General features: G+C 38.5%; 1 protein-coding gene and 2 non-coding genes across 3 annotated transcripts in view; 2 read left to right on the plus strand and 1 right to left on the minus strand.

Annotated features, from left to right (window-relative positions):
- HYDIN (HYDIN axonemal central pair apparatus protein) overlaps positions 1 to 17,509 on the minus strand; it is a 339,107-nt gene extending 321,598 nt beyond the window's left edge. The window contains exon 1 of the mRNA XM_037154186.2: positions 17,397 to 17,509. The gene's annotated coding sequence lies outside the window, so the exon portion shown is untranslated. The remainder of the gene's footprint in view (positions 1 to 17,396) is intronic.
- On the plus strand, positions 14,638 to 14,778 carry LOC119055886 (small nucleolar RNA SNORA42/SNORA80 family). Its single transcript, XR_005083773.2, has one exon. It is a non-coding gene; the product is annotated as a small nucleolar RNA SNORA42/SNORA80 family (small nucleolar RNA).
- Positions 17,510 to 24,773: 7,264 nt separating the features above from the next.
- On the plus strand, positions 24,774 to 24,897 carry LOC119050198 (small nucleolar RNA SNORA61). The gene has a single exon (XR_005082703.2). It is a non-coding gene; the product is annotated as a small nucleolar RNA SNORA61 (small nucleolar RNA).
- Positions 24,898 to 25,206: the final 309 nt, after the last annotated feature.

Here is a 25,206-nt window from a genome sequence, read left to right on the forward strand (position 1 = left end):
CAGACACACACACTGTTTCATTTACTCTTCTGGGGGAGGGGAATTATTTTAGATAAATTCTCCAAAACACTAAATATAGAGGAAAGTAGCTCATATTTACTCTGGCCAATGAGGCCATTTAGAAAAAGCACCAGAAGAGTTTCTTAATTCCACGTCACGAAATTTAAGCATTATCCCATATTTGGTGGTGGCGAGCAGGGGGGCGGGGGAGCTGGGTGCCGTTTTCTGAGATTTGTGAAGATGGAGTGGATATCAATCCAATAGTTAACTATTAGGAAGAATTAAATGGAGAGGTAAGGAAGCAGAATCGGGAAGACCAGTTAGGGGACTATGGTAACAGTACATGGAAAAAATAATACGGACTTAACCAGAGACAGTGTGGATGAGAGAAGGGGAAAATACAAAAATACAAAGCCACTGAGGCAGCAGCATCTTCATAATTGATGGCTAGTTAGATAGAAGATGGAAAAGAAAAAGTAAATCCAATTTCTAGCCTTCATGACCATGTGTATGACAATGACATTAATTGAATTAGGAAATACAGACGGGAACAAAAATTTAAGGAGAGGGAAAGGTGACTATATGCTCACATTTCTTAAAAGTTTGTTTATACTCATGATATGACATGATGGATATGATACCTTACCTCTGTGATTGTTCTCCCCCAAATCCATAACCCCAGTCTAATCATGAGAAAAACACCAGACAAATTCTAATATTGGGACGTCTATAATATACATGACCTTCAATTCTCAAGAATGTCAAGGTCATCCAAAACAAGGAAAGTCCAAGAAACTGTCTCACCAGGCAAGAACCTAAGTAAACATGATGACTAAATGCAACATTCTATCCCACATGGGATTGTGAAACAGCAAAGAACATCAGATAAAAACTAAGGAAATCTGAGTAAATAATAAGCTTTAGTTAACTGTTCCAAAAGATAAAATCTGTTTTTTAAAAGTTTGCTTATTAAAGCTTTAGATATAAGCTAAACCATCATGGGAGCCAGGGGGCACAGAGAACAAACAGGTGCTTGTCCCCACCCTCACACACCCCTTACTGTATCACACCCCATCGCTGACAACTCGGTCACCTCCCCACCACCCACCAGCATGAGAATGCTGAGATGGAGGTAAGTAACTCACTGTCAGCCCTTAAAAGCTAGAGTTTTGAGTGCTAATGTTGAGATGGCAAGAAGAGGCACATGTGGGTAAGAGAGCGTTGTCACAACAGAGGGCAAAGCTGGCCCGAGAAGAGCTTTCTCTCAATGGCTGTGTTGGAATAATGGAATATGCCACAGCTCCTACCCCTAAGAAGTTCACAGTCTACTTTAGAGACAGGATGGGAAATTATTACAGTACACTGTTCGACCTGGAATGTTATGTGTTAAGAAGAAAAAAAATGTTCTGGGAGAGCTGAGGAAGGAACAATGAATTCTACCTAGGGATGTGGTCAAAGAGGGCAACGCCTGGGACAGAGCTCTGAACTGGTCTTTCAAAGACAAGAGGCTCCTGCCATACTGAGTGGGCAGACTCGGCATGTGCAAAGACCTGCTGACATCTGACAGCATGGTGTGCTGGGGGAAGCTGGCAGTGGGAGCTTTGGGGAGGAACTTCCTTCCTGCAGGCTGTGAGAAAGGTCAGTCCGGGAGCAGAAAGGCTGGAGTTAAGGTAAGTTGAAGTAAGAGGTGACTGTAATGATTCAGGCTGGAAATGATGAAACCCTATAATCAGAAGGAAATTTTTAAAAATGCCTTCAACTCTCCTACTTTCATTCCTTCAACACATGGAATCAAAAAAACCACGAGTCCCCAAAGTCTTCTGCTCTTGGCAATGCAAGATGGCCTAGCATCTGTTTCTCGAGCAGTCAGTGGCTGAGGTTGCCAGTGTCTAGACCTCCTCTCATTAGAGCACACTGGAGTTCAGGCCGTGCCCTTGTCAGCGCTCACTGGGGAATTCCATGTGCACCCCACCATCTGCTAAGTAACTCTCCCTTTCTCCCCAGTACAAGGCCGCTCAGCTCTGGCTGTTAGAGGGGGTAGTGCTCACAGCCTGCCTTGGGAGCACTTTGGCATAGCTTCAAAAACTGATGAAATTACTGGCTATCTTTTTTTGTTTCCAGGAAGACATGGTCATGGCCAGACTTCTTTCCTGGAAAGTAGATAAAGGAAACCTATGGCAGATATTTTGCTCAGAAGGCTTTTTGAAACTTCTGACAGTGGGGTTCATCTTCAAGGGATTTCATCTCAAATTATCACTGTTTTTGTCAATTGATATAGCTCAGGGAACTCAAGACCCATGACCACAAGCAGTGGTTCTAATTAGGACTTTGGCCCCACGGCCTCGCTGCCCTGTTTGGTGCTGAGGAGAGGCATGTGATGGAATGGTGAAGGACACAGACTCGAGCACAGATATGGCTTTGAATTCCAGCTCCATCACATACTAATGATATGACCTCAGCCAATTATTTTCTCTCTCCATATCTCCCCATTTTTAATAGTACCCACCACGAAGGGCTCTTAGGAGGATTAAACATTGTAGTCTAGGTGAAACACATGTGCACAGCTTGGCACATAGTAACCAAAGTTAGCTGGTAGGTGCCTTCTGCGGGAACAGCCCACACCAGCTGCACCCTGTGCCTCTGAGTATGTTAAACCAAAGTCAGAACATGGACTAAACACCTGCAGCTTGGACAGCTAGAGGTCAAGGGTAGTGAGTGGTACATACAGTGTTGAAGGGTTGGAATTCAACTGCCAGAGTTTGAATCTTAGCTGCTTCACATCCTAGTTTTACAGCCTTAGGCAATAACTTACCCTTTCTATGCCCAGTTTCCTCATCTGTAAAATGGGAATAATAATCAGAGCTACTTTATAGAGTTACTGTGAGGAGTAAATGAGATTCATCCACAGTGTTACATGAAGAAGAAGCTCACTATTCTCATTGCTGTATAATAGTCTATTTTGCCAATATTCTGTGCTTTCTTTATCTGTTCTACTCTTGATGGAGATTTAAGTTGTTTCCATTTTGGGGCTATTGCAAGTACTACTGCTACGAAATTTCTTGTACATACCTTTGGGTGAAAATATGTAAACAACTTCCAGGTCAAGTAGAATTTCTGGGTCACAGGGTATCAGGTTTAGCAGATAACTTCCAACCAGTGGAAAGCAGTCGTTTCCACGTAAATCCCTACTAGCAGCATGTAGATGTTCAGTTGCTCCTCATCATCACCAACTTGCTATTTCCTGACATTTTCATTTCAGCCATTTGAAGCACTATCACATTGTAGTTTCAACTTGCACTTCCCTGATAATTTAATAAAGTTTAACACCTTCATGTGTGCATGAAACACTGTGTCTGCCATCTAGTCAGCATGCAATAAATGTTAGCCATTATCACTATTATTCTTTGATCGCAAAAGCACAGCTTTTCAAGTGAGGACATGGACAAGACTTCTGGAAGCTTCTAAGCATTTTATACTTTCTTGGCCCACCTTCTATCTCCTATGAATTCCTTCCCCCATTGCTTCCCTCTTCTCCTGGCTAACTTCCCTATAAATAACACTTCTTGACTCTCCCAGAGTCTAGATATACTGATAGGGGAACTAAAAGCCAGCTGAGACTTCTGACCTCCACCCCAAATAGCTTTCCACCCTTGCTCAGATTTGTCAGTCCCAAGAGAAGCAGAAGGGATCCTTATTCACAGGCTCTGTCTGGATTGCCCAGTCTCCTCCACCTGACCTGACCTCCCTCTAGCTCTTTCCTGATAAATGGTTTTGACAACATTCTCATTATTATGGCCTCTGGTCCAAGTCAGACTTGAACATTTAATGCTCTCCCTTAGGAAAGGTACATCACTTGTTTTTATGATGCACACACAATTCCCCTTGTAAAGCCAGTATCCTGAGGGGTTTGTCAATGCATCAAGCCACATACCTCTGAGGAAAATTCCTTGACGTACCTAAAACAAGAAGACAGTTAAGCTCTACCCTCAGTTTAGCCCTCACTGATAAGCTCAAGGAAGAAAGAAAACACATGGCCTTGTGTAACTGGGGGTAGAGTTGCATCTTACAAGATCTTGGGAAAGAGAGAAAAGGAAGGCAGCTTAATAATTCCCAAACCAGGTCAAAACTTTTCATCTATGTTTGTACAAAATATTCTTCATGACATAATATAGTAGACACAGTGTTATCCTCTAAGTAGCAGAGTGAAGAACTCCTCTTAGTTGAGACCCACTTTTGTTGAGAAAATTTCCTGGAATATTTCCATGGAATAAAATGAGGAACCCCTTGCCAACAAGGACCTTGAGGGACAGAAATACTCTGGATAAGACAAGAGAACAAATTTGCTAACTGTAGCAAATATTGAAAGGAAGGAAAGTAGAAAGATGCTAAGAAGTCAAAGGGATGGTTAAAAGTTGTTAAATGGAATACGTGACCCTGTAAGTCTGCAGGAAAGCTGCTTATTTCATTAAACGCCTAGTACTGAGTGAGTCTTTTGTGGAAATTTGTGAGGGAACTGAGATGTGCATGCAGGTCAGCCCAGGACAGAATTAAGAAAGCCCGAATACAAAAGTCACAATAAGAGGGCAGAAAAAAATTAAGCAGTTTGGAATTTGTACAAATTGCATTAAGGGCTCTGGACTTGGCCAAGCTTAGAGTAACCACACAAAGTTGTCATGGTTTGTACAGAAATTTTTCAAATGACAGCGTTGGAAAGCTTGCATTCCAGGAACTCCCTCTGTCTGCTGAGAAAGGTGAAGGGACCAAGGGGGGGAAAAACACCTTCATGGATACAGACAACAGTACAGTGATTACCAGAGGGGAAAGGAGGTGGGCAAAGGTAAGAGAAGTTAAAGGGGGGATAAACTGTGATGGCAGGAGACTTGCCTTGGAGTGGTGAACACAATACAACATATAGATGATGTATTATAGAATTGTACACCTGAAAGCTACATAATTTTATTAATCAATCATCAAAAACATTCAATAAAAATACATTTTAAGACTTCGTATTTGGTACAACCCCTTGGAATAGCATTCTGGTTGCTGGATGGGACACTGCCTAACTTATGAATCACTTAAAGCCCATTCGATCTTCAAATTTATTTGGTTGAATTTTGTTTTTTAATACTTCCAAGTCCAGAAGCATGTCTCTGTTGGGTTCCTGGGTATATTTCAATCCGGCAAACCTCAGCTTTCCTTCCTACCAGTCCATGTGGTAACACAAGAAAAGCAATTCATTGAGAGAAAAAGATAGGCCCCAGAGCAGGGCCACTTTGGAAAGGAAAAAGGAAATGCAAATGTATTCTGAAACAGATGGCATCTGGAGAAGAAAGTGGTTTGGCAACAAGAAGGGAAAATCACAGGGGGAGAAGAGGAAAGCAGTAAAAGAGAAACAGCCAAGGGAGGTGATAAATTAACTGCAAAGCTGAAGACTTCCAAGGGATTTTTCAGCTTTGATAAGAGTCAGGCCTCTGGACAATTCTGCCGAAGTACGGAGACATCATTTTGTATTTCCTTTATTAAAAGTATTCCACTGGGGCAGCAGCTCCAAACCATGATATTTTGACACTAGTTTGTTATCCATATTCCAAGTATTGAAGTTTTCAAGTAATTTACCTTTCTTTATATTTAAGGAAGACCCAAGGTTAACCCCTTCACTCACTGGCACTCTGATATGCTTCCAGGGGCAGGAGACAAAGGTGACATCTCTGCCAGGGTTGAAGAAGTTGTGTACAACCTGAAGACTATTGGTGTCCCCACCTCCTAATACTGTGGCTCTTCTTTCTGGGCTCTAGAGCTCCCCGGAGTAACTAATTAGGTAGGCAGGATGATAATAAAGTCGAAAGTTTGCAAGACAATCAAGAGTCAGGCCACTTCCCACCTCATTTACAATATGAACCAAGGCACAGGTGCCTAAAATATCCAATAACAAAAAGATTAATTGATGGATTATTTTGCACTGAACTACTTCGTGTTGCAGCTGCTCAGGATGTCAAAGAGCATCCAGGAACTATGATAATTCCAACAGGGACCAGCTGTGGGAGCCAGAGGCCAGCTCCCCATCCAGTGAGGAAGGCAAGTCCTTATGTCTGTGTTGACATCTCCTGTCACACCAGCAATAGTTTGCAGACAAGATTATGAAGGACAGATTTTGCATTTGGTCCTAAATAGCATTTAATGTCACACAAGCTGAACCAAAGCTAAGAATATATCATGACATCTCCAATTATCAGTTCTATCTTTGGGATGAGATACATATCCCAAAGATACAGGCACCAAACTGGAGGTCAGGAGACAAGTCTCCTCCAGACATGGTCAAAATGTATCTGGGTCTTCAAGAATAACTGACAGCTGTCAAAGGGGAGGGAGGTTGTGGGGCTGGGTGAAAAAGGGGAAGGAATTAAGAAAAAAACTTCATAGATACAGCCAACAGTATGGTGACTACCAGAGGGAAAGGGGGGTAAGGGGAGGTAGAAGAGGTTAGAAGGGAGATAAGTGGTGATGGGAGGAGACTTGACTTGGGGTGGTAAACACACAATACATTATACAGATGATGTATTATAGAACTGTAAACCTGAAACCTATATAATTTTGCTAATCAATGTCACCCCCAAAATTCAATAAAAAATAAAAATAAAATGTGGGAAAAAAACCCTATCTGGGTCTTATAAAATGGGGTTAGTGATACAAGTTCATTTCAACAGGGAGCTTTTGGATTACTTGAGCTCTAGACATTGGGCATAGAAGGCTGAGATTCCAGCTACTTATATACCAAGCTCAAGTTTAATGTCAAATTATATATTTATATGTGTGTATCTGCATGTATGTATTAATATATACATATATAAGGAATAGTAAATTATTTAGATAGCCCTTTCTGCCTATATTTTCTCATTTAAACCCCTTGAAGGCAGAGTTCACTTATATCAGTTTCCTCTCTAGAAAAACCAAATTTTAAACATAATAAAAATGTCTTTATCACACATAACAAAATTTACAAGTCCTTGATATCATGTAATTCCAAGTCCCTATAAAATTTCCCCAATTGTCTCAAAATGTCATTTGAATCCAAATACAAAGCAAGGTCCATACGCTGCATTACACACACACACAGGTACTTTCCCTGGCTCTCTACCCACTGGGAGAATAAGGGGTCGGGAGCAGCGATACCCAACAGCAGTAACACCTGATCATGGTTTCTAAAAACTATTTTCCACTGAGAAGAAGCAGGAAAGTGGCTGGTCCGAGGGTGAGAGCAAGGAGAGTACAAGATGTGCTTGGGACATCTTGTGCCAGAAAGTAAGGAAGTCCTCAGTGAATGATGGGACACCCCAACAGACATAAAGACCACATTGATGGGGAACCTGCATTTCTAATCTGAGATATTTGAGCAGCAAAATAAATAATGATAGTAATAGATTATAACCCACTGAATAAAATGATAATCCATTAACTCATGGATTAAATAAATAAATGAATAAAATTAATGTTTGATAAACGAAAGTATATTTAACTATTTTCAAAGTACCTCCTCATAAAATACTTATTAATTACAAAGACAAACAGTAATTTCATAGTGAAGAAGGCTGATAGACCCCCAACCTAATCAAGTGACCAAAGTGAATATCCTTTGATAAAATCATGTATCACTTGACAAAAAGTTGCAAAAGGAAGACAGCTTCAATTCTGTCATATTCCTTCCAAAAAACGCATGACTTGAATGTAATCACAAAGAAACACCAAACAAAACCATTTGAAGGGCAGTCTACAAAATAATGAACCTGTGATCTCCAAAAATGTCAAAGTCATGAAAGCCGGATCTTGAGAGACTGCCCCAGAATGAAGGAGATTAAAGAAACATGATGATTAAAAGCCACATGTGACTCTGAACAGGACCCTGTTGCTATAAAGGATGTTATTAGAATGGCTAGATGTCAATGTTAATTTCTTAATTCTGATGACTACATTGTGGCTATCTAAGAGACTGTCCTCATTTATGAGAAACGCAAGGTATTCAGGGGTGGGAGGGCGTCAGGGTAGTAACTTTCAAATAGCCTGGGAAAATAAAGTCATTCATTGTAACACATTAGACATTTTTGTAAGTTTGAGATTGTCTCAAAATAAGAAAAAATTATACAACAAAGAATAACTTTCCTCATCAGCTATTTTTCCCTGAACATAGGTCACATATGCAAGATAGAATAACTGCTTGATTGATTCTGTATCTATATTAATTTCAGTAATAAGCTGATGCCACAGCAATTTCCAATGACAATTTTTAAGGTATCAGTTTGAAACAAGACACTTTTGTATTCCGTGTACTTCAACCAATTGCAGCGATTCTTTTTGATTCTCCAGTTTCCCTGAGACCTGCTGCTCCAACCGCAGAAGTCACTGCTGTTCATGCATTCTGTGTAAGAAGATGCACCAGGTTCAATGTTCACATTTCCTGCCCCAAACTTGGAATCAATTATTGGACCATGAAAAACTTAGAAGAGAAATTCTTCCCTCTTACTTAATTCTTTTTAAAAATGTGTGAAAATTTTCAGAACCCCTTGTTTTCCTAACCCCCTGCTGAAATCTGTCATTTCGTCATTTTTTCCCCTTCAAATATCTGACCAACTTTGAACTCCTTCTGAGAGGAAGAGCAAACCAACAAGAGGACACTTGGAGTCCAACTAACCAGGTATTACAAATACCTGCTTCTTAGATGGCATGGGGAGAAGGTGTTTGGGGGGTGGGTATTCTGGTCCTTTTATTAACTCGTTTACATCAGAAATTCTTCCTCAGCTTTGATAACTTGCTACAACACCTCACGGAATTTAGGGGAATACTGGATTATATGAACTGGCTTATTAGGACACACAGATGTACAGCCCGACAAAGAGGTACAGAAGGCAAAGTCTGAAAGGGTCCCAAGTGCAGGAACTTCTGCCCCCCTGGAGTTGGGGTGTGCCACCTTCTGGGTATGTGGCTGTGTTCACCAACCCAGAAGCTCTCTGAACCCCTTTGGTTGGGGTTTTTATAGAGGCTTCATTACCTGAGCAAGACTGATTAAATCTTAAGATGCTGGTGATTAAACTCAAACTCCAGTCCCTTTTTCCTCCAAGGAGGTGGGGGCTAGAAGTTCCAACCTTCCAATAATCATGCGGTTAGTTCCCAGGACAACCAGACTTCCACTTTCCAGAGTCACTTCATTAGCATAAACTCAAGTATGGCTGAATGGAGCTTGAATAATAAAAAGATGCTCCCTATCACTCAGGAAACTCCAAGGGTTTTAGGAACTCTGTGCCAGGAACCTGAGATGAAGATCAAATATACATTTCTAATTATGTCACAATATCACAATGACTAAGTTTATTACAACTTTTTTTTATCCCAGGCACTGACAGACAGATCTACAAGTCTACCTGTTTGTTTTATTTCTCTAACAAAAACATTTAAAAGTAGTAAGTAGCTCAATTTCCAGAAGTATCTTATCCTAAAGCTAGAGCTGGCCAATGTTGCAGTCTTCATTCTAGTCTCCCAACACTCAAGTTTAATCTTCTTTCTTCTAAGAAATGCTAACCCCAAAACCACTCACCGATGCCAAAGGAAATCCATGCATTCATTCGACAAACTGTACCTTCACTGTACAAACACTTTTATTGGTACTGGGGATACAACAGTGAACAAAAGAGAAATAAATTGCCTTGGTGGAGTTCACTTTTAAATGGAGGAAAAATAGACCATAAGATAAATAAGTAAATTATAAAGTACAAGAAAACAAAGCAGGAAATGGCAATGGAGAAGGAGATACAATCTTACTTTATTTTTTTATCCTCACCTGAGGACATGCTTTATTGGTTTTAGGGAGAGGGGAAGGAGAGAGGGAGGGAGGGAATCATCAATGTGAGAGAAAAATATTGATCTGTTGTCTCTTGCACATGCCCAGACCGAGAACTGAATCCACAATTAGGCATGTACACTGAGCAGGAATCAAACTGGTAACCTTTTAGTTTATGGGACTACATTCCAATCAACTAAGCCACACCAGCCAGGGCTAGAAAGATACAATTTTAAATAAAGGTTTTCAGTGTGGACCCCACTGGGAAGGTAACATCTGAGCAAACACTTGAAGTGAGAGAACGAGCCGTGTGGATTTCTGGGAGATGAGATTTCCTGGCAGAGAAAACAGCTTGTATGAAGATCCTAAGGTATAAACATGCTTTGAATATTTGTGAACATTAAGGAGGTTACCATGGCTGGAGTGGAATGACCAAGGTGAAGAAAGGAGAGGTTAAAGAAGTAATGTAAAGGTCGAAGGGGACAGAGCACCTGGGACCTTAATTAAGTGCTTGGGCTTTTACTGTAAATGATACGGTAAATCATCTGTGATTTTTGGAAAGAGGAATGACTTTACCCGTTTTATGTTTTACTAGGATCACTCTGGCTGTACAGAAGGGAGGGGAGCAAGGCTTAGCCACACAGAAACAAATCAGGAAGCACTTGTAATCCGGAGGGGAGGAAACAGTGGTGAAGACGGGGTGATAGCAGTGAAGGAGGTGAGAAGCAGTCACATTTTGGTATCTGTAAAAGTAGAGCCATTGGGAGTTGATGAAGGACTAGACATAGGTGCAAAGGAGAAGGAGTCACAGAAAATCCTTAGGGTTTGGGCCTGAGCAATAGGGTGGTTCCATCAACTGACACAATAAGAAAAGTTTTGGGAAAGTTGCACAGTTGAACAAATGTGGTTTGAGCTTGTATACATCCAAATAGAGATGTCAAATCGGTGGTTGAATATATAGGTCTGGAGTTTGGGAGAATGGTCTAGGCAGGAGACATATCTGGGCATTGTGGCAGACAGAACATTCCCCCCAAAGATGTCTGTGACCTAATCCTCAGAACCTGTGGATATTTTACCTGACATAGCAAAAAAAAAACCACTACAGATGTGATTAAAGTATGGCTTTTAACATGAGGAGATTATGCCAGATTATAGGAGTGAGCTCAATCTAATAAGGTTATTAAAAGCAGAGACCTTTCTTCAGCTGTAGTGAAAGACAGAGCTGAGGAAGGAAGGAAGGGAGGGAGGGAGGGAGGGAGGAAGGAGGGAGGGAGGGAGGGAAGGAAGGAAGGGGTTAGAGAGGAAGGAAGGAAGGAAGGAAGGAAGGAAGGAAGGAAGGAAGGAAGGAAGGAAGGAAGGAAGGAAGGAAGGAAGGAAGGAAAGTCGGTCTGAGAGGTAAGATGATGATGGCTTCAAAGACAGGGGAAGGGAACCACAAACTAAGAAATGCTGGAGGCCTCTAAAAGCTGAAAAGGGAAAAAGTAAAAGAAAGGAAAAAAAGGAGAAGTATATGTTCAAGTCCTTTGCCCATTTTTTAATTGGGTTTCTTGTCTTCTTAGAGTGGAGTCATGTGAGTTCTTTATATATTTTGGATATTAAACCCTTGTCTGAGGTATCATTGGCAAATATGTTTTCCCATACAGTTGGTTCTCTTTTTATTTTAGTACTATTTTCTTTAGCCATGCAGAAGCTTTTTGTTTTGATGAGATCCCATTTGTTCACTCTTTTCTTTATGTCCCTTGGGTGCCCATCAGTAAATGAATGGATAAAAAAAACATGGTACATTTACACTATGGAATCCTATGCAGCAGAAAGAAGGAGCTCCTACCCTTTGCAACAGCATGGATGGAACTGGAGAGCATTATGCTAAGTGAAATAAGCCAGTCAGTGAAAGACAAATACCACATGATCTCACCTTTAACAGGAACCTAAACAACGAAACAATCAAACAAGCAAAATATAACCAAAGACACACTGAAATAGAGAACAGGCTGACAGTGTCCAGAGGGGAGAGGGGAGGGAATTTCAGGGGAAAAGGGGAAGGGTTCACAGGAACATGTATAAAAGACACATGGACAAAAACTAGGGTGGGGTGGTAATGAGATGGGGGGGGCTTGTGGGGGGTGGGCTGGGAAGGGAGTAAAAGACAGAAAACTGTACTTGAACAACAACTAAAATAAAAAGAAAAAAACGTAAAAAGAAAAAAGGATCCTCCCCTACAGCCTCCAGAAAGGAATGCAGCCCTGCTGACAGGTTATTTTAGCCCCATGGGGCCCTGTCAAATTTCTAACCTAAAGAAGTGAAAGATAATTAGTGTTTTTTTAAAGCCACTAAGTTTATGTATTTGGTTACAGAGCAATGGAAAACTAATGCTAGCATCATCAAATATATAGGTAGTATTTAAATCCATAAGAATAGGATGATTAGAGACAGAAAACAGATGAGGTCTTGGAATTGACTTTGGCTAATTTGAATATATGTCAGAGAAATGAGGAAGACCCAACAGAGATGACTGAGAAGGAGTGGACATGAGCTAGCAAGAAGACAGAAAAAAGGGGTGCTCTAGAAGCCAAAGCAAGAGTCTGTGTCACATGCTGCTGAAGGGTCAGATAAGATGAGGGTACAATTAGGAAACAGAAAGAATAGGAGCATGAATGCTCAGGCCAGCAAAGACACAGAAGGCAAAGAGTGGACCCTGGTCCCCACTCTCAAGCCACGTAGACGGGAGGGGCACACGGATGATACCCACCCAGAGTGCTGGCTTCCTCCCACACAGGGACTCTGATCACTAACAAACCTGGCCCAGGTAGTTGTGGAATGTTTCCAAGCAGATAAGCACTGTTAACCATTGTGGGAGGGAAGGTGTGAACTTCTGTAGTCAGAGGAGGGGTGAGGAGCAGGAAGGCTTTCACCTTTCTCTTACAGAACTACATTATTTTTTCTTTCTACCATGTAATGCAGTCTTGGCCCTCCAAGGCCCTAATTTGTTACAGGCCATATATCCTCAGCCCAAGGGAATTAACATAATTAATTCAAGACCAGGAAATAGTTTTTTCTTAGAAAAAAACATGACTTCATCAAAATAAAAATACACAACTGTCCAGGACCTGACAGTTCATGTCACGTATAGTTTCAGACAACCTGTATGTTTTGCTTTCCTTCACCTCAAATCCAAGTGTGAGGTGATTATCTACAAAAGACTTAAGTTATGCATGAAGGATCCTTGTGGCCTGAGATAAGCACAGCTCTGCACACTGCTTCACAGACTTATAATTATTTACCTTTTTATCTTTTCCACTAGACTTAGAAGTCCTCAGAGGAGAGGCTGTGCCCTTTCACCACTGAATAGTAAAAACACTAATTCATGAAATTCCCATTCATTGAATTAATAATATATGTCAGACATGGTATTTATTATTTTCAGGCATTTAATCTTCACAGAAACCTATGAGATGGCTATTATTTACTCCATTTCCCAGATAAGAAGATTGAGATTAAGAAAGTTTAAGAAACTTACTTAATAATCATATTAAGTAGAGAGTGACAGAGCTGTCCAATGTCAAATTCTGTCCTATTTTAAATGATGGCCCCCTCAAAAATGTCCACTTCCTACTTGTGGGAACCTGTGTTACCTCATATGGAAAATAAGGCTTTACAGTTGTGATTAAATTAAAGGTTTTGAGGTGGGGAGGTTTTCCTGGATGATCCAGGTGGGCTCAGTGTAATCATAAGAATCCTCCTTGTAATCACAAGAGGGAGGTAAGAGATCATGTTGAGTAGTGGGAGAGGTGACAACAGAAGCAAGAGTCTGAAGTAATTTAAGGATGGGGCCATGAACCAAGGAATAAAGGTGGCCCCTAGAAGCTGGAAAAGGCAAGGAAACAGATTTCCCCTAGAGTCTCCAAAAGGAACATACACTGGCCAGTACCTTGACTTGAGACTTCTGACCTTCAGAACAGTAAGATAATAAATTTGTATTGTGTTTAAACCACTAAGTTTGTGGTAATTTCTTGCAGTGGCAACAGGAAACCAACAAAGTGCCCTTTGCACCCGTCCTTTATATGGACTTATCCCCGGGACCTACGGCGATGAATGTTTGCTAAGTAAATTACTGAAGGAGAAAGGTTTTTCCAAGGCTTCTCCACCTGGACCAACCTGAACTCCCGAACAAGAGAATCTAGCCTTTCTCAGAGAGAAGGAACCCAGGTATACCTGGAATGGTATGTGTTTTCTTAACTGCTGAGTTAATAGATGTGCTATTAATAGTCTGAAGCTCATTCTACACCAGTCAGTGTGCCCTTGGAAGACATGACAAAATGCAACTCTAATTTACAGCTGTGATTTAGAGCCCCAGGGCTAGAGGGAGGGAGAGGAGGGCGAGAATATGGCACCAACTTGGGCTGTTTTTTCCATTTCCTATAACAATGATTAAATATCACAAATGATATGTTGAAATTACAAGTTGCATTAGTAAAAATAAGCAGAAATCATATTTTATAATCTATTTCCTTTATAAAGATTATTTCATGACGAGCTGGAGCAATGAATGCTCATAGACATACTGCTAATGCACATAACTCTACTTCCTTCTTTCTCCAAGACTGCTATGGCCCATTCTTTAAACCAGGAATATGTTATTTAATATATTAGTATCAATAAGAGGATATTTTTCCAAATTAATAAATTCAATATACCCTATAGCTTAGCTGCTTCAGAAATGAAAACATGGAAATCTAGAAATTGTTCAGGATTCACAAACGGCTCATCATGCCACGAAGAGTTAGTTCCCCTTTCTGTATCCCAGTTTCTCTACCAGGTTAAAATCCTACACTTACTGGGCCTTTACCTGTGGGCCTCTCATAGTGTACCCACGTCAGAGTAAATTACAACCTTGAACCATTGCCCAGCCTCCTCATCTGTGGGCTGTGAGCAGTGAAGGGGGTTGTACAGTGTGAAAAGAAAAGAAAATCCTACACTTACAAAGTAAAAACTTCAAAACAGCTTTTGATATTTTAAGAAATACTACCTAAGCAGAAAGATGGTTACAATTCCAACTAAAAGCAATCATTTCAAAGTGAATTTCAAATTCACATATGTCTATATTCTATAATCTATTTGTAGTTGACATAAAAGGTTCAATAAGTTACTGTGGAGGTCTAAGGTAAAATCAGTTCCTGCCCTCAGTCTAGACTGTCTGATTAGATCGGCAATTCCCATGGCACTCCCAGCTTGCCTGGTTTTGCAGCCAAGGTTCCCAGGGGTCCTGAGTGGCTTTGGAATCTGAATAAATCACACACTCTAGGTGTCCAACAACTCAATTTATTTGTGACCTAAGACAGGATCTTATTGCTTCTCAGATTAACAGTTTGAAATGGTTTGCTTTTCTGCCTCAGGAGTATTAGTTTGATGTATGAGGCAGGGAGATTATTAAATCTTCAGTGCCATCCAAAGATGTAAATGAACCAACAGCACCTCCTTAGCCACCCTTCCTGTATGAGCTAGGTTTATTATTAACTTGTCACTCTTGCATGCTTATCAAAACAAGCAGCACTATGATTAATTGCGGCTGTTTATTTAAAGGTACCTGTCATTCCAACTTTTTGTGGACAGGATATTACAAAGTCTTCTGAATTCTTTGCAGAACTATAGCATGAGGACTTTCACAGGGGAGAAGAGAATGACTGTCCTTTTCTAATCATGTTCATGAACATATGTTAAGGAAAATGGCATTTATGTAACTGTATATTGGTCTTTTAATTTTAAATGAAGCTGCATTTCATTTTGGCTTCCTTTGCCTGTTCATAGATGTCTCCTTGTCTGATTCTGCTCAGCTGGACAGCTCTGGCGCTAAATGGACAAAAACTCTAAAATTCTCTTTTGAATTCTGTCACTCACAACTCAATTCAACAAATACAGTATTTATGAGGTTCCTTCTATGTGGCAAGCAGCAAATGTGAATTTATTCATTTCTTCATCCAATATTTATTTAATGTCTTTCATGTGCCAGTAATGGTACTAGGTGTACATTCACTGTTCAAAACAGTGAACAGTCCTTGCCCCCATGGAGTTAACAGCCTTGTTACTCCTCTTCCCAAGGCATTTTTCTCTCTAAATTATAAACAAAGGACAATGGAGAGACAATGAGAACCTGAATAAAAGGGAAGAAAAGGAGAGTGCATCCCCTCTAAGATAAGTTTTACAAAATAGACCTAAGTTAAGTCAGGAATAAAAGACATCTGCAAGGTTCATTCCCCCTTCCTGGACCAGAGTAGGGCTGCAGTGCTGAACTGCCCTGAAACTATGGCATTTCACCTGTTTTTTCTCCTTGTACCTATTATATCACAGATTATTGGGTTTGCTGAATCATCACTGAAGCACAGAACGTTTTCAAATAAACTTTGAGGCATGGCCTCTGATCTGCCACTAGAAAAAAAATCCTCTTTAACAGTTTAAATCGTAGGATAATTACCTTTTTAAAAAAAGAAAAAAGTTCCTGAATATATACTTTTCTACCTTAGTAAACAAGTTTTTACTAAGGAAACTGACAAAAGTACAATAAAGGTAAGAAAATAAAACAATAAACCTGCATTTAGCTATCACCTAGCTTCAGTAATTATCAACATTTTATTCTTCTTTTTATCTATCACATTTCTCTCTCCACATTTTTTGTATTTTTAAGTAAATTCCCATTGTCATGCCATTTTACATCCAAACAAGTATTTATCCAATAAATAAGATTTTTAAAAAACTTATAAAAATAACTATAATATCATTGCAATAGTGAACAAAATAACAATAATTCTTTAATATCTTCTAAAACCTAACCCATGTTCATATGTCTTTGATTGTCTAAAAAAAATCCTTTTGGATTAAAACATGATGGAAACAAAGCCTACGCGTTAGATTTAGTTGATGTGTCTTTCATTTACACATTTCCTCCCCATGTCCTTTGGAATATCACTAAAATAATCTTCAATATTTTTATCTAGAGTAAACAAATCCATCCAAACTTAACATATGCTCCTAATGATACTTAATTATGTAATATTTTCAAGGACAGGGTAATCATACAATTTATCATTTAAATAAAGAAACTCTTGAGTGTAAAGAGGATGCTATTAATAATTATACTGATCTAAATCAGAACAAATAGTCAACCTACCAGTACAGATATTAGAGGTTAAAAATGAGGACCAGGTTCCTGGTTTCTACTTGGGTACAGAGAGCTAGAAAAAAGCTAGAAAGAATGTGACTGCCACCCTTACAATGAAAAAAAAGTTGAACAATCTGCAAGTTAACAACTTTTCCTGGATCCATCAGAGAGTTGAAGTTGAGAAAGTGCCAACTGAACCAAAATCTGAGGAGAAACAATGCCGTCAGGGAGACAGAATACAAGAATTTGTTTACTTGGGGCAGTTGAACACCAGTAAGAAGCATTCACCTAGAATTGTTAACAAATTGGTAGGGGCTGAGTATTGGCTGGTAACAGCACAGGACCCTGAGGTTTCAGGTATAAGGAGAGTTCACAACATTCAGAGGCTTTGCGCCCTAGATTCCAATGAGTACTCACCAAAAACGATGGCAAAAGTCCTGAGAAAGCATCCTTAATGGTACAGGCTTAGGAGAGGGGAAGAACAGCTGCTGCAGGAAGGCCGTGGAGCGCTGCCAGATTCCTCTTCTCTATCTCCCCTATAAAAGAAAAAAATCACTGGGAATGTGGTGTGCAGGAAAAAAAAAAAAAAGGAAAACACTCCATAATGCCGAGACAAAATAATCAACAAATCAACAAAACCAGACTCATATACAACACAGATGTTAAGTTCCCTATCAAACAGGGAATTTAAAATAATTATTAAAATATGCCAAAGCCTTTAATAGAAATGGACATCACTCATTGTCAGATGAATAATTTCAGCAGAGAGATTGAAACTGTAAGAAAAAAATTAAATGAAGATGCTAGAAGTGAAAAGCAGTAATAGAGGTCAAGATAGTCATCAACAGCCTCATCAGCAACCTTAACAGAGCTAAGGAAAAAACCGGTTACATGAAAATATCCAAACTGAAGGACAAAGAGAGTAAAAAATAAAAACAGAACTGCAAGACAAAATCAAATGATCTAACAAATGTGCAATTAGAATTACAAAAGGGAAAGACAGAGAATGGGATAGAATAAATATCTGAAGGGATAATGACTAAAAATTTCCAGAATTAATAGCATGCATCAAACTACAGATCCAAACCACCAACAAAGATAAACACTCAATCCAGAGAGAGATACATTATACTCAATTTCTGAACACACAAATCAAAGAGAAAATCTTAAAATCAGCAAAGAGGGAAGAGGACTCATTCCTAGAGAAAAATTAATATAAGAATCATAACAGCCATCTTGTTGAAACACCATATAAGCTAGAAGACAAGAGAGTGAGATTGTTTAAATTATTCATATTTTTATTAAAAGTTAGCATACTAAAACATTATAGTTATCTAACAACAACAAAAAAACCCTGTGACAGACATAATACTTATAAAATATTTGATGCACTAAAGCCAGGCACAGCACAATACAATTTGTTGCTGTCATTATTCTAGAAAAGTTAGTGTAACAAGGCAAAAAAATTAAATAAAGAGACGAAATTTTTTATCGGATACCACATAACTATCAATATACAAAGTACAATAGTATAAACAGGTAAGCTTAGAAAAATAAGAAAGCTCAATCAATTTTCTAGATGTCAGGATAACATAAAATCAATAGTATTTTCATAATTCAGTAATAAGAAATTACATAAAACTTTACACAGCATGAAAAACTATAACGTCTCTAGGAGCAATTCTAACAAAAGTAGAAAAGACTTTTATGAAAAATATTTCAACATATGGCTAAAGACATTTTTAAAAGACCCAAATAAATGGAAAGGTATAATACCTTCCTATCACCCAGCAACTTCCAAGGGATTTAGAAGTTGTGTCAGGACCTGGAACCAAAGATGCTCCTAGTGTTCTTAGGATATTAGAATATTACAATAACAAAATAAAAGTTGTTCCTAGTGTTCTTGTCACTTGGGAAATTACAAGGGGTTTAGGAGCACTATGCCAGGAACCTGGGACAGAGACCAACATATATTTTTTCTATTATTTTACGACATCCTTCTATCAGAAATGGGAAGATCCAGAGGCAGAAAATCAGTAAAGACATAATTTAATTCAATAACACCATCAATCAAGTTGATATAATTAACACCTATAAATGATTTTATCCAAAAGCAAATTACACATTCTTCTCAAGCTCATGTGGAACATCCACTCAGATAGATCACATTGTGGGTCATAAAACAAATTTTAATAAATTTATAAGAAGAGACATACAATCTCTCCTCTGAGACCACATGGTATTAAACTATAAGTCAATAACAGAAAGATAGCTGGAACATCCCAAAATATATGGAGGTTAAACAATATACTTCTAAACAACAAGTGAGTCAAAAAAAACTCAAAAGAATTTTTAAAATTTTGAATTACATTAAAATAAAAATAAAACATGAAAACTCATGGAATGCAGCAAAAGTTGTGCTTTACAGGGAAATCTATAGCCATGAATGCATATTTTAGAAAAGAGAAAGAACTAAAATCAATAATCTAAGCTTCTACCTTAGAGAACTAGAAAAAGAAGAGCAAATAAAATCCAGAGTAAGAAAAAACTATCTAATAAGAATTAGTGTAGAAATCAATGTGACTGAAAAAGGAAATCAATAGAAAAAAATCAATAAAATCAAAACCTAGTTCTCTGAAAAAAATCAGTAAAATCAGTAAGCCTCTATCCAGGCTAAGAAAAAGAGAGAAGACTTAAATTACTAATACCAAAAATGAAAGAGGGTAAATTACTACAGATCCTACAGACATTAAAAGGATAATAAAGAAATATTATGAACTCCATGCCCACAAATTTAATAACCTAGATAAAATGAACCAATTCCTTGGAAGACACAATTTGCCAAATTTCACAAAAAGGAAATACATAGATAATTGGAATAGGCCTATATTTATTAAAGAAATTTGAGTCAATAATTAATAACCTTCTAAGTAGTAAAGCATTCAGCCCAAGTGGGTTCACTTGTGAATTCTATGAGGCCAGCATTATCCTATTTCCAAAACCAGACAATGCTTTTACAAGCAAAAGTACAGAACAATATTGCTCATGAACACAGATGCAAAAATCCTCAACAAAATATATCAAAATAAACTCATTAGCCCTGGCTGGTGTGGCTCAATGGATTGAGCACTGGACTGTGAAGCAGAGAGTCACTGGTTCGATTCCCAGTCAGGGCACATGCCTAGGTTGCAGGCCAGGTTCCCCAGTGTGAGGAGTGCAAGAAGCAATCACACACTGATGTTTCTCTCCCTCTCTTTCTCCCTCCCTTCCCCTCTGTCTAAAAATAAATAAATAAAATCTTTAAAAAAAATAAATAGCCCTGGCTGGTGTAGCTCAGTGGATTGAGCATGGGCCTGTGAACCAGAGGATCGCGGTTCAATTCCCAGTCAGGGCACATGCCTGGGTTGCTGTCAGGTTCCCTGCAGGCCAGTTCCCTGAAGGGGATGCAGTAGAGGCAACCATACATTGATGTTTCTCTCCCTCTCTCCTTCCCCTCTAAAGATAAATAAATAAAATTTAAAAATAAATAAATAAATAAATAAATAAATAAATAAACCTATTAATGCATAAAAATAATTATACACTACAATTAAATGGCATTTATCCCAGGTATGGGAAGCTGGTTGAACATTTGAAAATCTATTACTGTAATCCATAACATCAACAGGCTTAAGTAGAAAAATCACATGATTATATCAATAGATGTAGAAGAAGCATTTAACAAAACCCAATACCACTCATGATAAAAACTCAGCAAACAAAGAATAGATGGGAACCTCCTCAACTTGACAAAGAATATCTACAAAGAAAACTAAAGTTAGCATCATACTGAATGGTTAGAAACTCGAAGCTTTCCAGGTACTAAGACCAGGTACAAGGCAAGAATGTCCCTTCTTTTTTTTTTTTTTTAATTTTATTTAGTTATTTTTCAAGTACATTTTTTTGTGTATTTCTCCCATCCCAGCCCCCACCCCCGCCCAATGCTCCCCACCTCCCTCCCATTTCCTCCCCTCCTAGTCCTCATCCCTGTGTCTTTCATACTTGTTCCTCAAAATCCCTCTCCTTTTTCCCCCTTAAATTCCCTTCCCTCTCCCCTCTGGTCACTGCCCACTTGTTCTCAGGAATGTCCCTTCTCATCACTGCTTTTCAACATTATGCTGGAAATCCTAGGTAATCTAATAAGACAAGAAAAGGAGATAAAAGATATATATGTTGGGAAGGAAGAAATAAAGCTGTCTTTGTTTGCAGTTACCATGATGGTCTATGTAGAAAATGGAAAAAAAATTGACAAAACTCCTGTAACTAAGAAGTGATTATAACAAGGTTGCAGGATTACAGTGAAATTTTGTAAGGGCTGAACAAGAGTGATATCATCAAGAAGGCAAGAGACTCCAGCTTCGGTCTCACACAAAGAACAACAATTAGACACCTATCTGCAAATGAAAATAGCTTTGGGATTGCTCAGGAGTCCACTTAAGAAGCTTCAAACAACATAATGGAACCAAAACCCTGAGAATAACCACACAAAAAGTGTAGGAGAAAGTTTCATTTTGCCTGCATCATCCCATCCCCTAAAAGGGAACTCCCCAGCCCAGAAGAGTTCTCCGTAATAATAAAAGGACAGCAGGGTGAGCAATCCACTTCAGTTTTACCCCACCCAGAGACCAGCAAAGCTGAGATGTCTAGAGATGGCTAGGAACAAAGAAGGGCAGGAGCTACCAGTAACAGCCAGGCAACATGAGCAACAAGTAGATAGAACATCAACCTGCTACACCAAGTACACGGGTTCAATCCCCAGTCAAGCCACATACAAGAAGCAACCAATGAATGCATAAATAAGTGGAACAATAAATCTGTTTCTCTCTCTCCTTCTTCTCTCTCTAAAATCAATGAATAAAATTTTCAAAAAAAAAACTGTGACACAGAGCCAAGATCATACAATGAGGAAAGGACAGTCTCTTTAATAAATGGTGGTGGGAAAATTAGACAGCCATATGCAGAAGAATGAAACTGGCCAACTGTCTTACAGAACACATAAAAATCAACCCCAAATTGCCTTGGTTGGTGTGATTCGGTGGGTTGAGTGCTGGCCTGCAAACGAGAGGTTTGCACGTTCAGTTCCTGGTCAGGTCACAGGCCTGGGTTGCTGGCTACTTCACCAGTTGGGGGCATGCAAGAGACAACCAGTTGATGTTTCTCTCCCTCTTTCTCCTTCCTCTCCCCTTTCTCCAAGAATAAATAAAATCTTAATTAAAAAAACCAACCCAAAATGGATCAACAATTTTAACATAAGATCTGAAACCACAAAACTTCTAGAAGAAAACATAGACTAAAAGCTCCTTAACATCTGTCTTGGTGACGATTTTTTGGATTTGACACCAAAAGCAAAGAAAAGCAAAAATAAACAAATGGGACTACCTCAAACTAAAAAGCTTCTGTATAGCAAAGAAAACCATCAACAAAATGAAAAGACAACCTACTGAATAGGAGAAAGTATTTGCAAATCATACCTGATAAAGGGTTAATAACCAAAATATATAAAGAAGTTATACAACTCAATAACAAATATATGATTTAAAAATGAGTGTGTATGTATATATGTACACACACACACACACACACACACACACACACACACTTTTGATTTAAGAATGGGTAGAGAATCTAGACATTCTTCCCAAAAAGGCGTACAATGACCAACAAGTACATGAAAAGGTGTTCAACATCACTAAGCATCAGGCAAATGCAAATCAAAACTACAAGGAAATACCACCTCAGTCCTGTTAAAATGGCTCGTCAAAAACAAAAGTTAAGTATTGCTAAGGATGTGGAGAAAAGGGAACCCTCCTGCATTCTTAATGGGAATGTAAATTTGTGTGGCCACTATTTTACTCCACTAGAAGAGAATATAGATTCCTCAAAAAGTTAAAAATAAAACCACTATACGATCCAGAAATTTTTTTAAATTTTTTTTTAAGATTTTATTTATTTATCTTTAGAGGGGAAGGGGGGAAGGAGACAGGGAGAGAAACATCAATGTATAGTTGCCTTTCGCGCGTTCCCTGCTGGGAACAGGCCTGCAGAGAACTGGCCAGCAACCCCAGTATGTGCCCTGACTGGGAATCGAACCGCAATTGTCTGGTTCGCAGGCCCACGCTCAATCCACTGAGCTACACCAGCCAGGTGATCCAAAAATTTTTTGATGTTTATCTGAAGGAGGTGAAAACACTGTCTCACAAAGATACACACCCCCACATTCCTTGCAGCATTATTCACAATAGCCAAAATTTGGAAACAACCTACATATCTACTGATAGGTGAATGGATGAAAAAAATGTGATCTATACACAAGAGAATATCATTCAGCTATAAAAAAAGAAGAAAATCCTGCCATTTGTGTCAACATGAATAGACCTTGAAGGCATTATGCTAAGTAAAAAAAGTCAGACAAAGGCAAATACTAGATGATCTGACTTGTATGTACAATCTTTGAAACATTTTTATTTGAATAACTGAGCTCCCAGATGCAGAGAACAGACTAATGGCTGCCAGGAGCAGGGATATACATATATAAAGTACATAAAAATAAAATAATACTATATTGAATATATATTGTATAAATAGTGTATTGTATATTTGAAAGTTGCTACGAGAATAGATCTTAAAAGTTCTCATAAGAAGAACTTTGTAACTATGTAAAGTGATGAATGTTAATTAGATTTATCGTGGTGATCATTTTGCAATATAGGTACATATATCAAATCATGTTGTACATCTAGAACTAATACATTGTTATATGTCCATTATATTACAATTTGTAAAAAATAACAGAGAAATTGCTGAGTTAAAAAAAATATGTAAAACAAAAAAGCTGGTTCTTTGAAAATTAATCAGCCCTGGCTGGTGTGGCTCAGTAGATTGAGTGCTGGCCTGAGAACCAAAGGATCACTGGTTTGATTCCCAGTCAGGGCACATGCGTGGGCTGCAAGCCAGGTTCCCAGTTCAGGGCATGCAAGAGGCAGCCACACATTGATGTTTCCCTCCTTCTCTTTCTCCCTCCCTCCCCTTGTCTCTAAAAATAAATAAATATTTTTAAAGAAAATGAATCAACAAAATATAAATAGTTACCCTGATTTTTAGAGGATTGGGAGAAAGCACAAGTACACAAACAAAAGAAACAAGCTCAAACAGGAAATTTTTTTAAATCATGAGATGACTTTGTACAGTTCAAAGAGGAAATTTTATTTCAAAAAACCTAGATGAAATAAATAGCACTCTAGGTAAATATACCAAAACTGATACTAATAGAGATAAAAACTCTAAACAAATGAATTTTGTAAAATAAAATACATGAAGTCATAAGAGTTTCCCTGACAGAAAAACACCAGAGTCAGATGGTTTCACAAAGAAATCTATCAAATCTTTAACGACCAGATGATTCAAATGCTACTTCAACTATTTCAGAGGATAGAAAAAAAATTTAAATCATTTTTATAAAGCAAATTTAACATTGATTCTGAAACCAAATATTGCTTAATAAAACAAAATTATAAACTGATCTCACTTATAAATAATAATGCAAACAAATTTTAAATATTAGTAAACAGAATCCAATAATCTACCATAATCAAGCAGTGCTTATTCCAGAAATGTGAAAGGGATGCAATATTAGGAAATCCATTAATATAATTAATCATATTAATAAAACTAAAGGGAAACATATGCTCGTCTCCGCAGATTTAAAATATGGATAAACTAAACATGCATTTGTGGTTTTAAAAAGCCTTAAAAATAACTCTCCAGTTCTCTTTCCCATCAGATCTGAACACCAACCGGTCTTGGTGGTTGTAAAAGAAGGGAAAGTAACACTGAAGTTGGCCTCACAGTTCTGTACTGTGTGGGCTAGTTTCAAACAAGGTAAAAAAAAAAAGCCTTAAAAATAGTAATTAATGTCTCATTAATATAAATGAAAATAATACAAAAAAATTTAAAAATCAGTGGCTGACATAATGGGGAAACACTAGAGCAGCAGTTGTCAAATATGGTCTGTGGGCTCAAGCAACATTATTTATTTCCTCTTTTCACTACGTTAATAGTCACATTGGTGATACAAAAGCAGTAGGGGCAACATTTCTGGTGCCTGAACCCACTCAAGGTAGTGGCACCAAGCCAGCTGAGTACCCACTGTAGTCCTCATCACACATATTGACAATAGGGGGAAGTGTCA

The sequence above is a fragment of the Artibeus jamaicensis genome, unplaced genomic scaffold (assembly GCF_021234435.1).
Source record: "Artibeus jamaicensis isolate MK-2021 breed Jamaican fruit bat unplaced genomic scaffold, CSHL_Jam_final contig_464, whole genome shotgun sequence".
NCBI classification, from domain to species: Eukaryota; Metazoa; Chordata; class Mammalia; order Chiroptera; family Phyllostomidae; genus Artibeus; species Artibeus jamaicensis.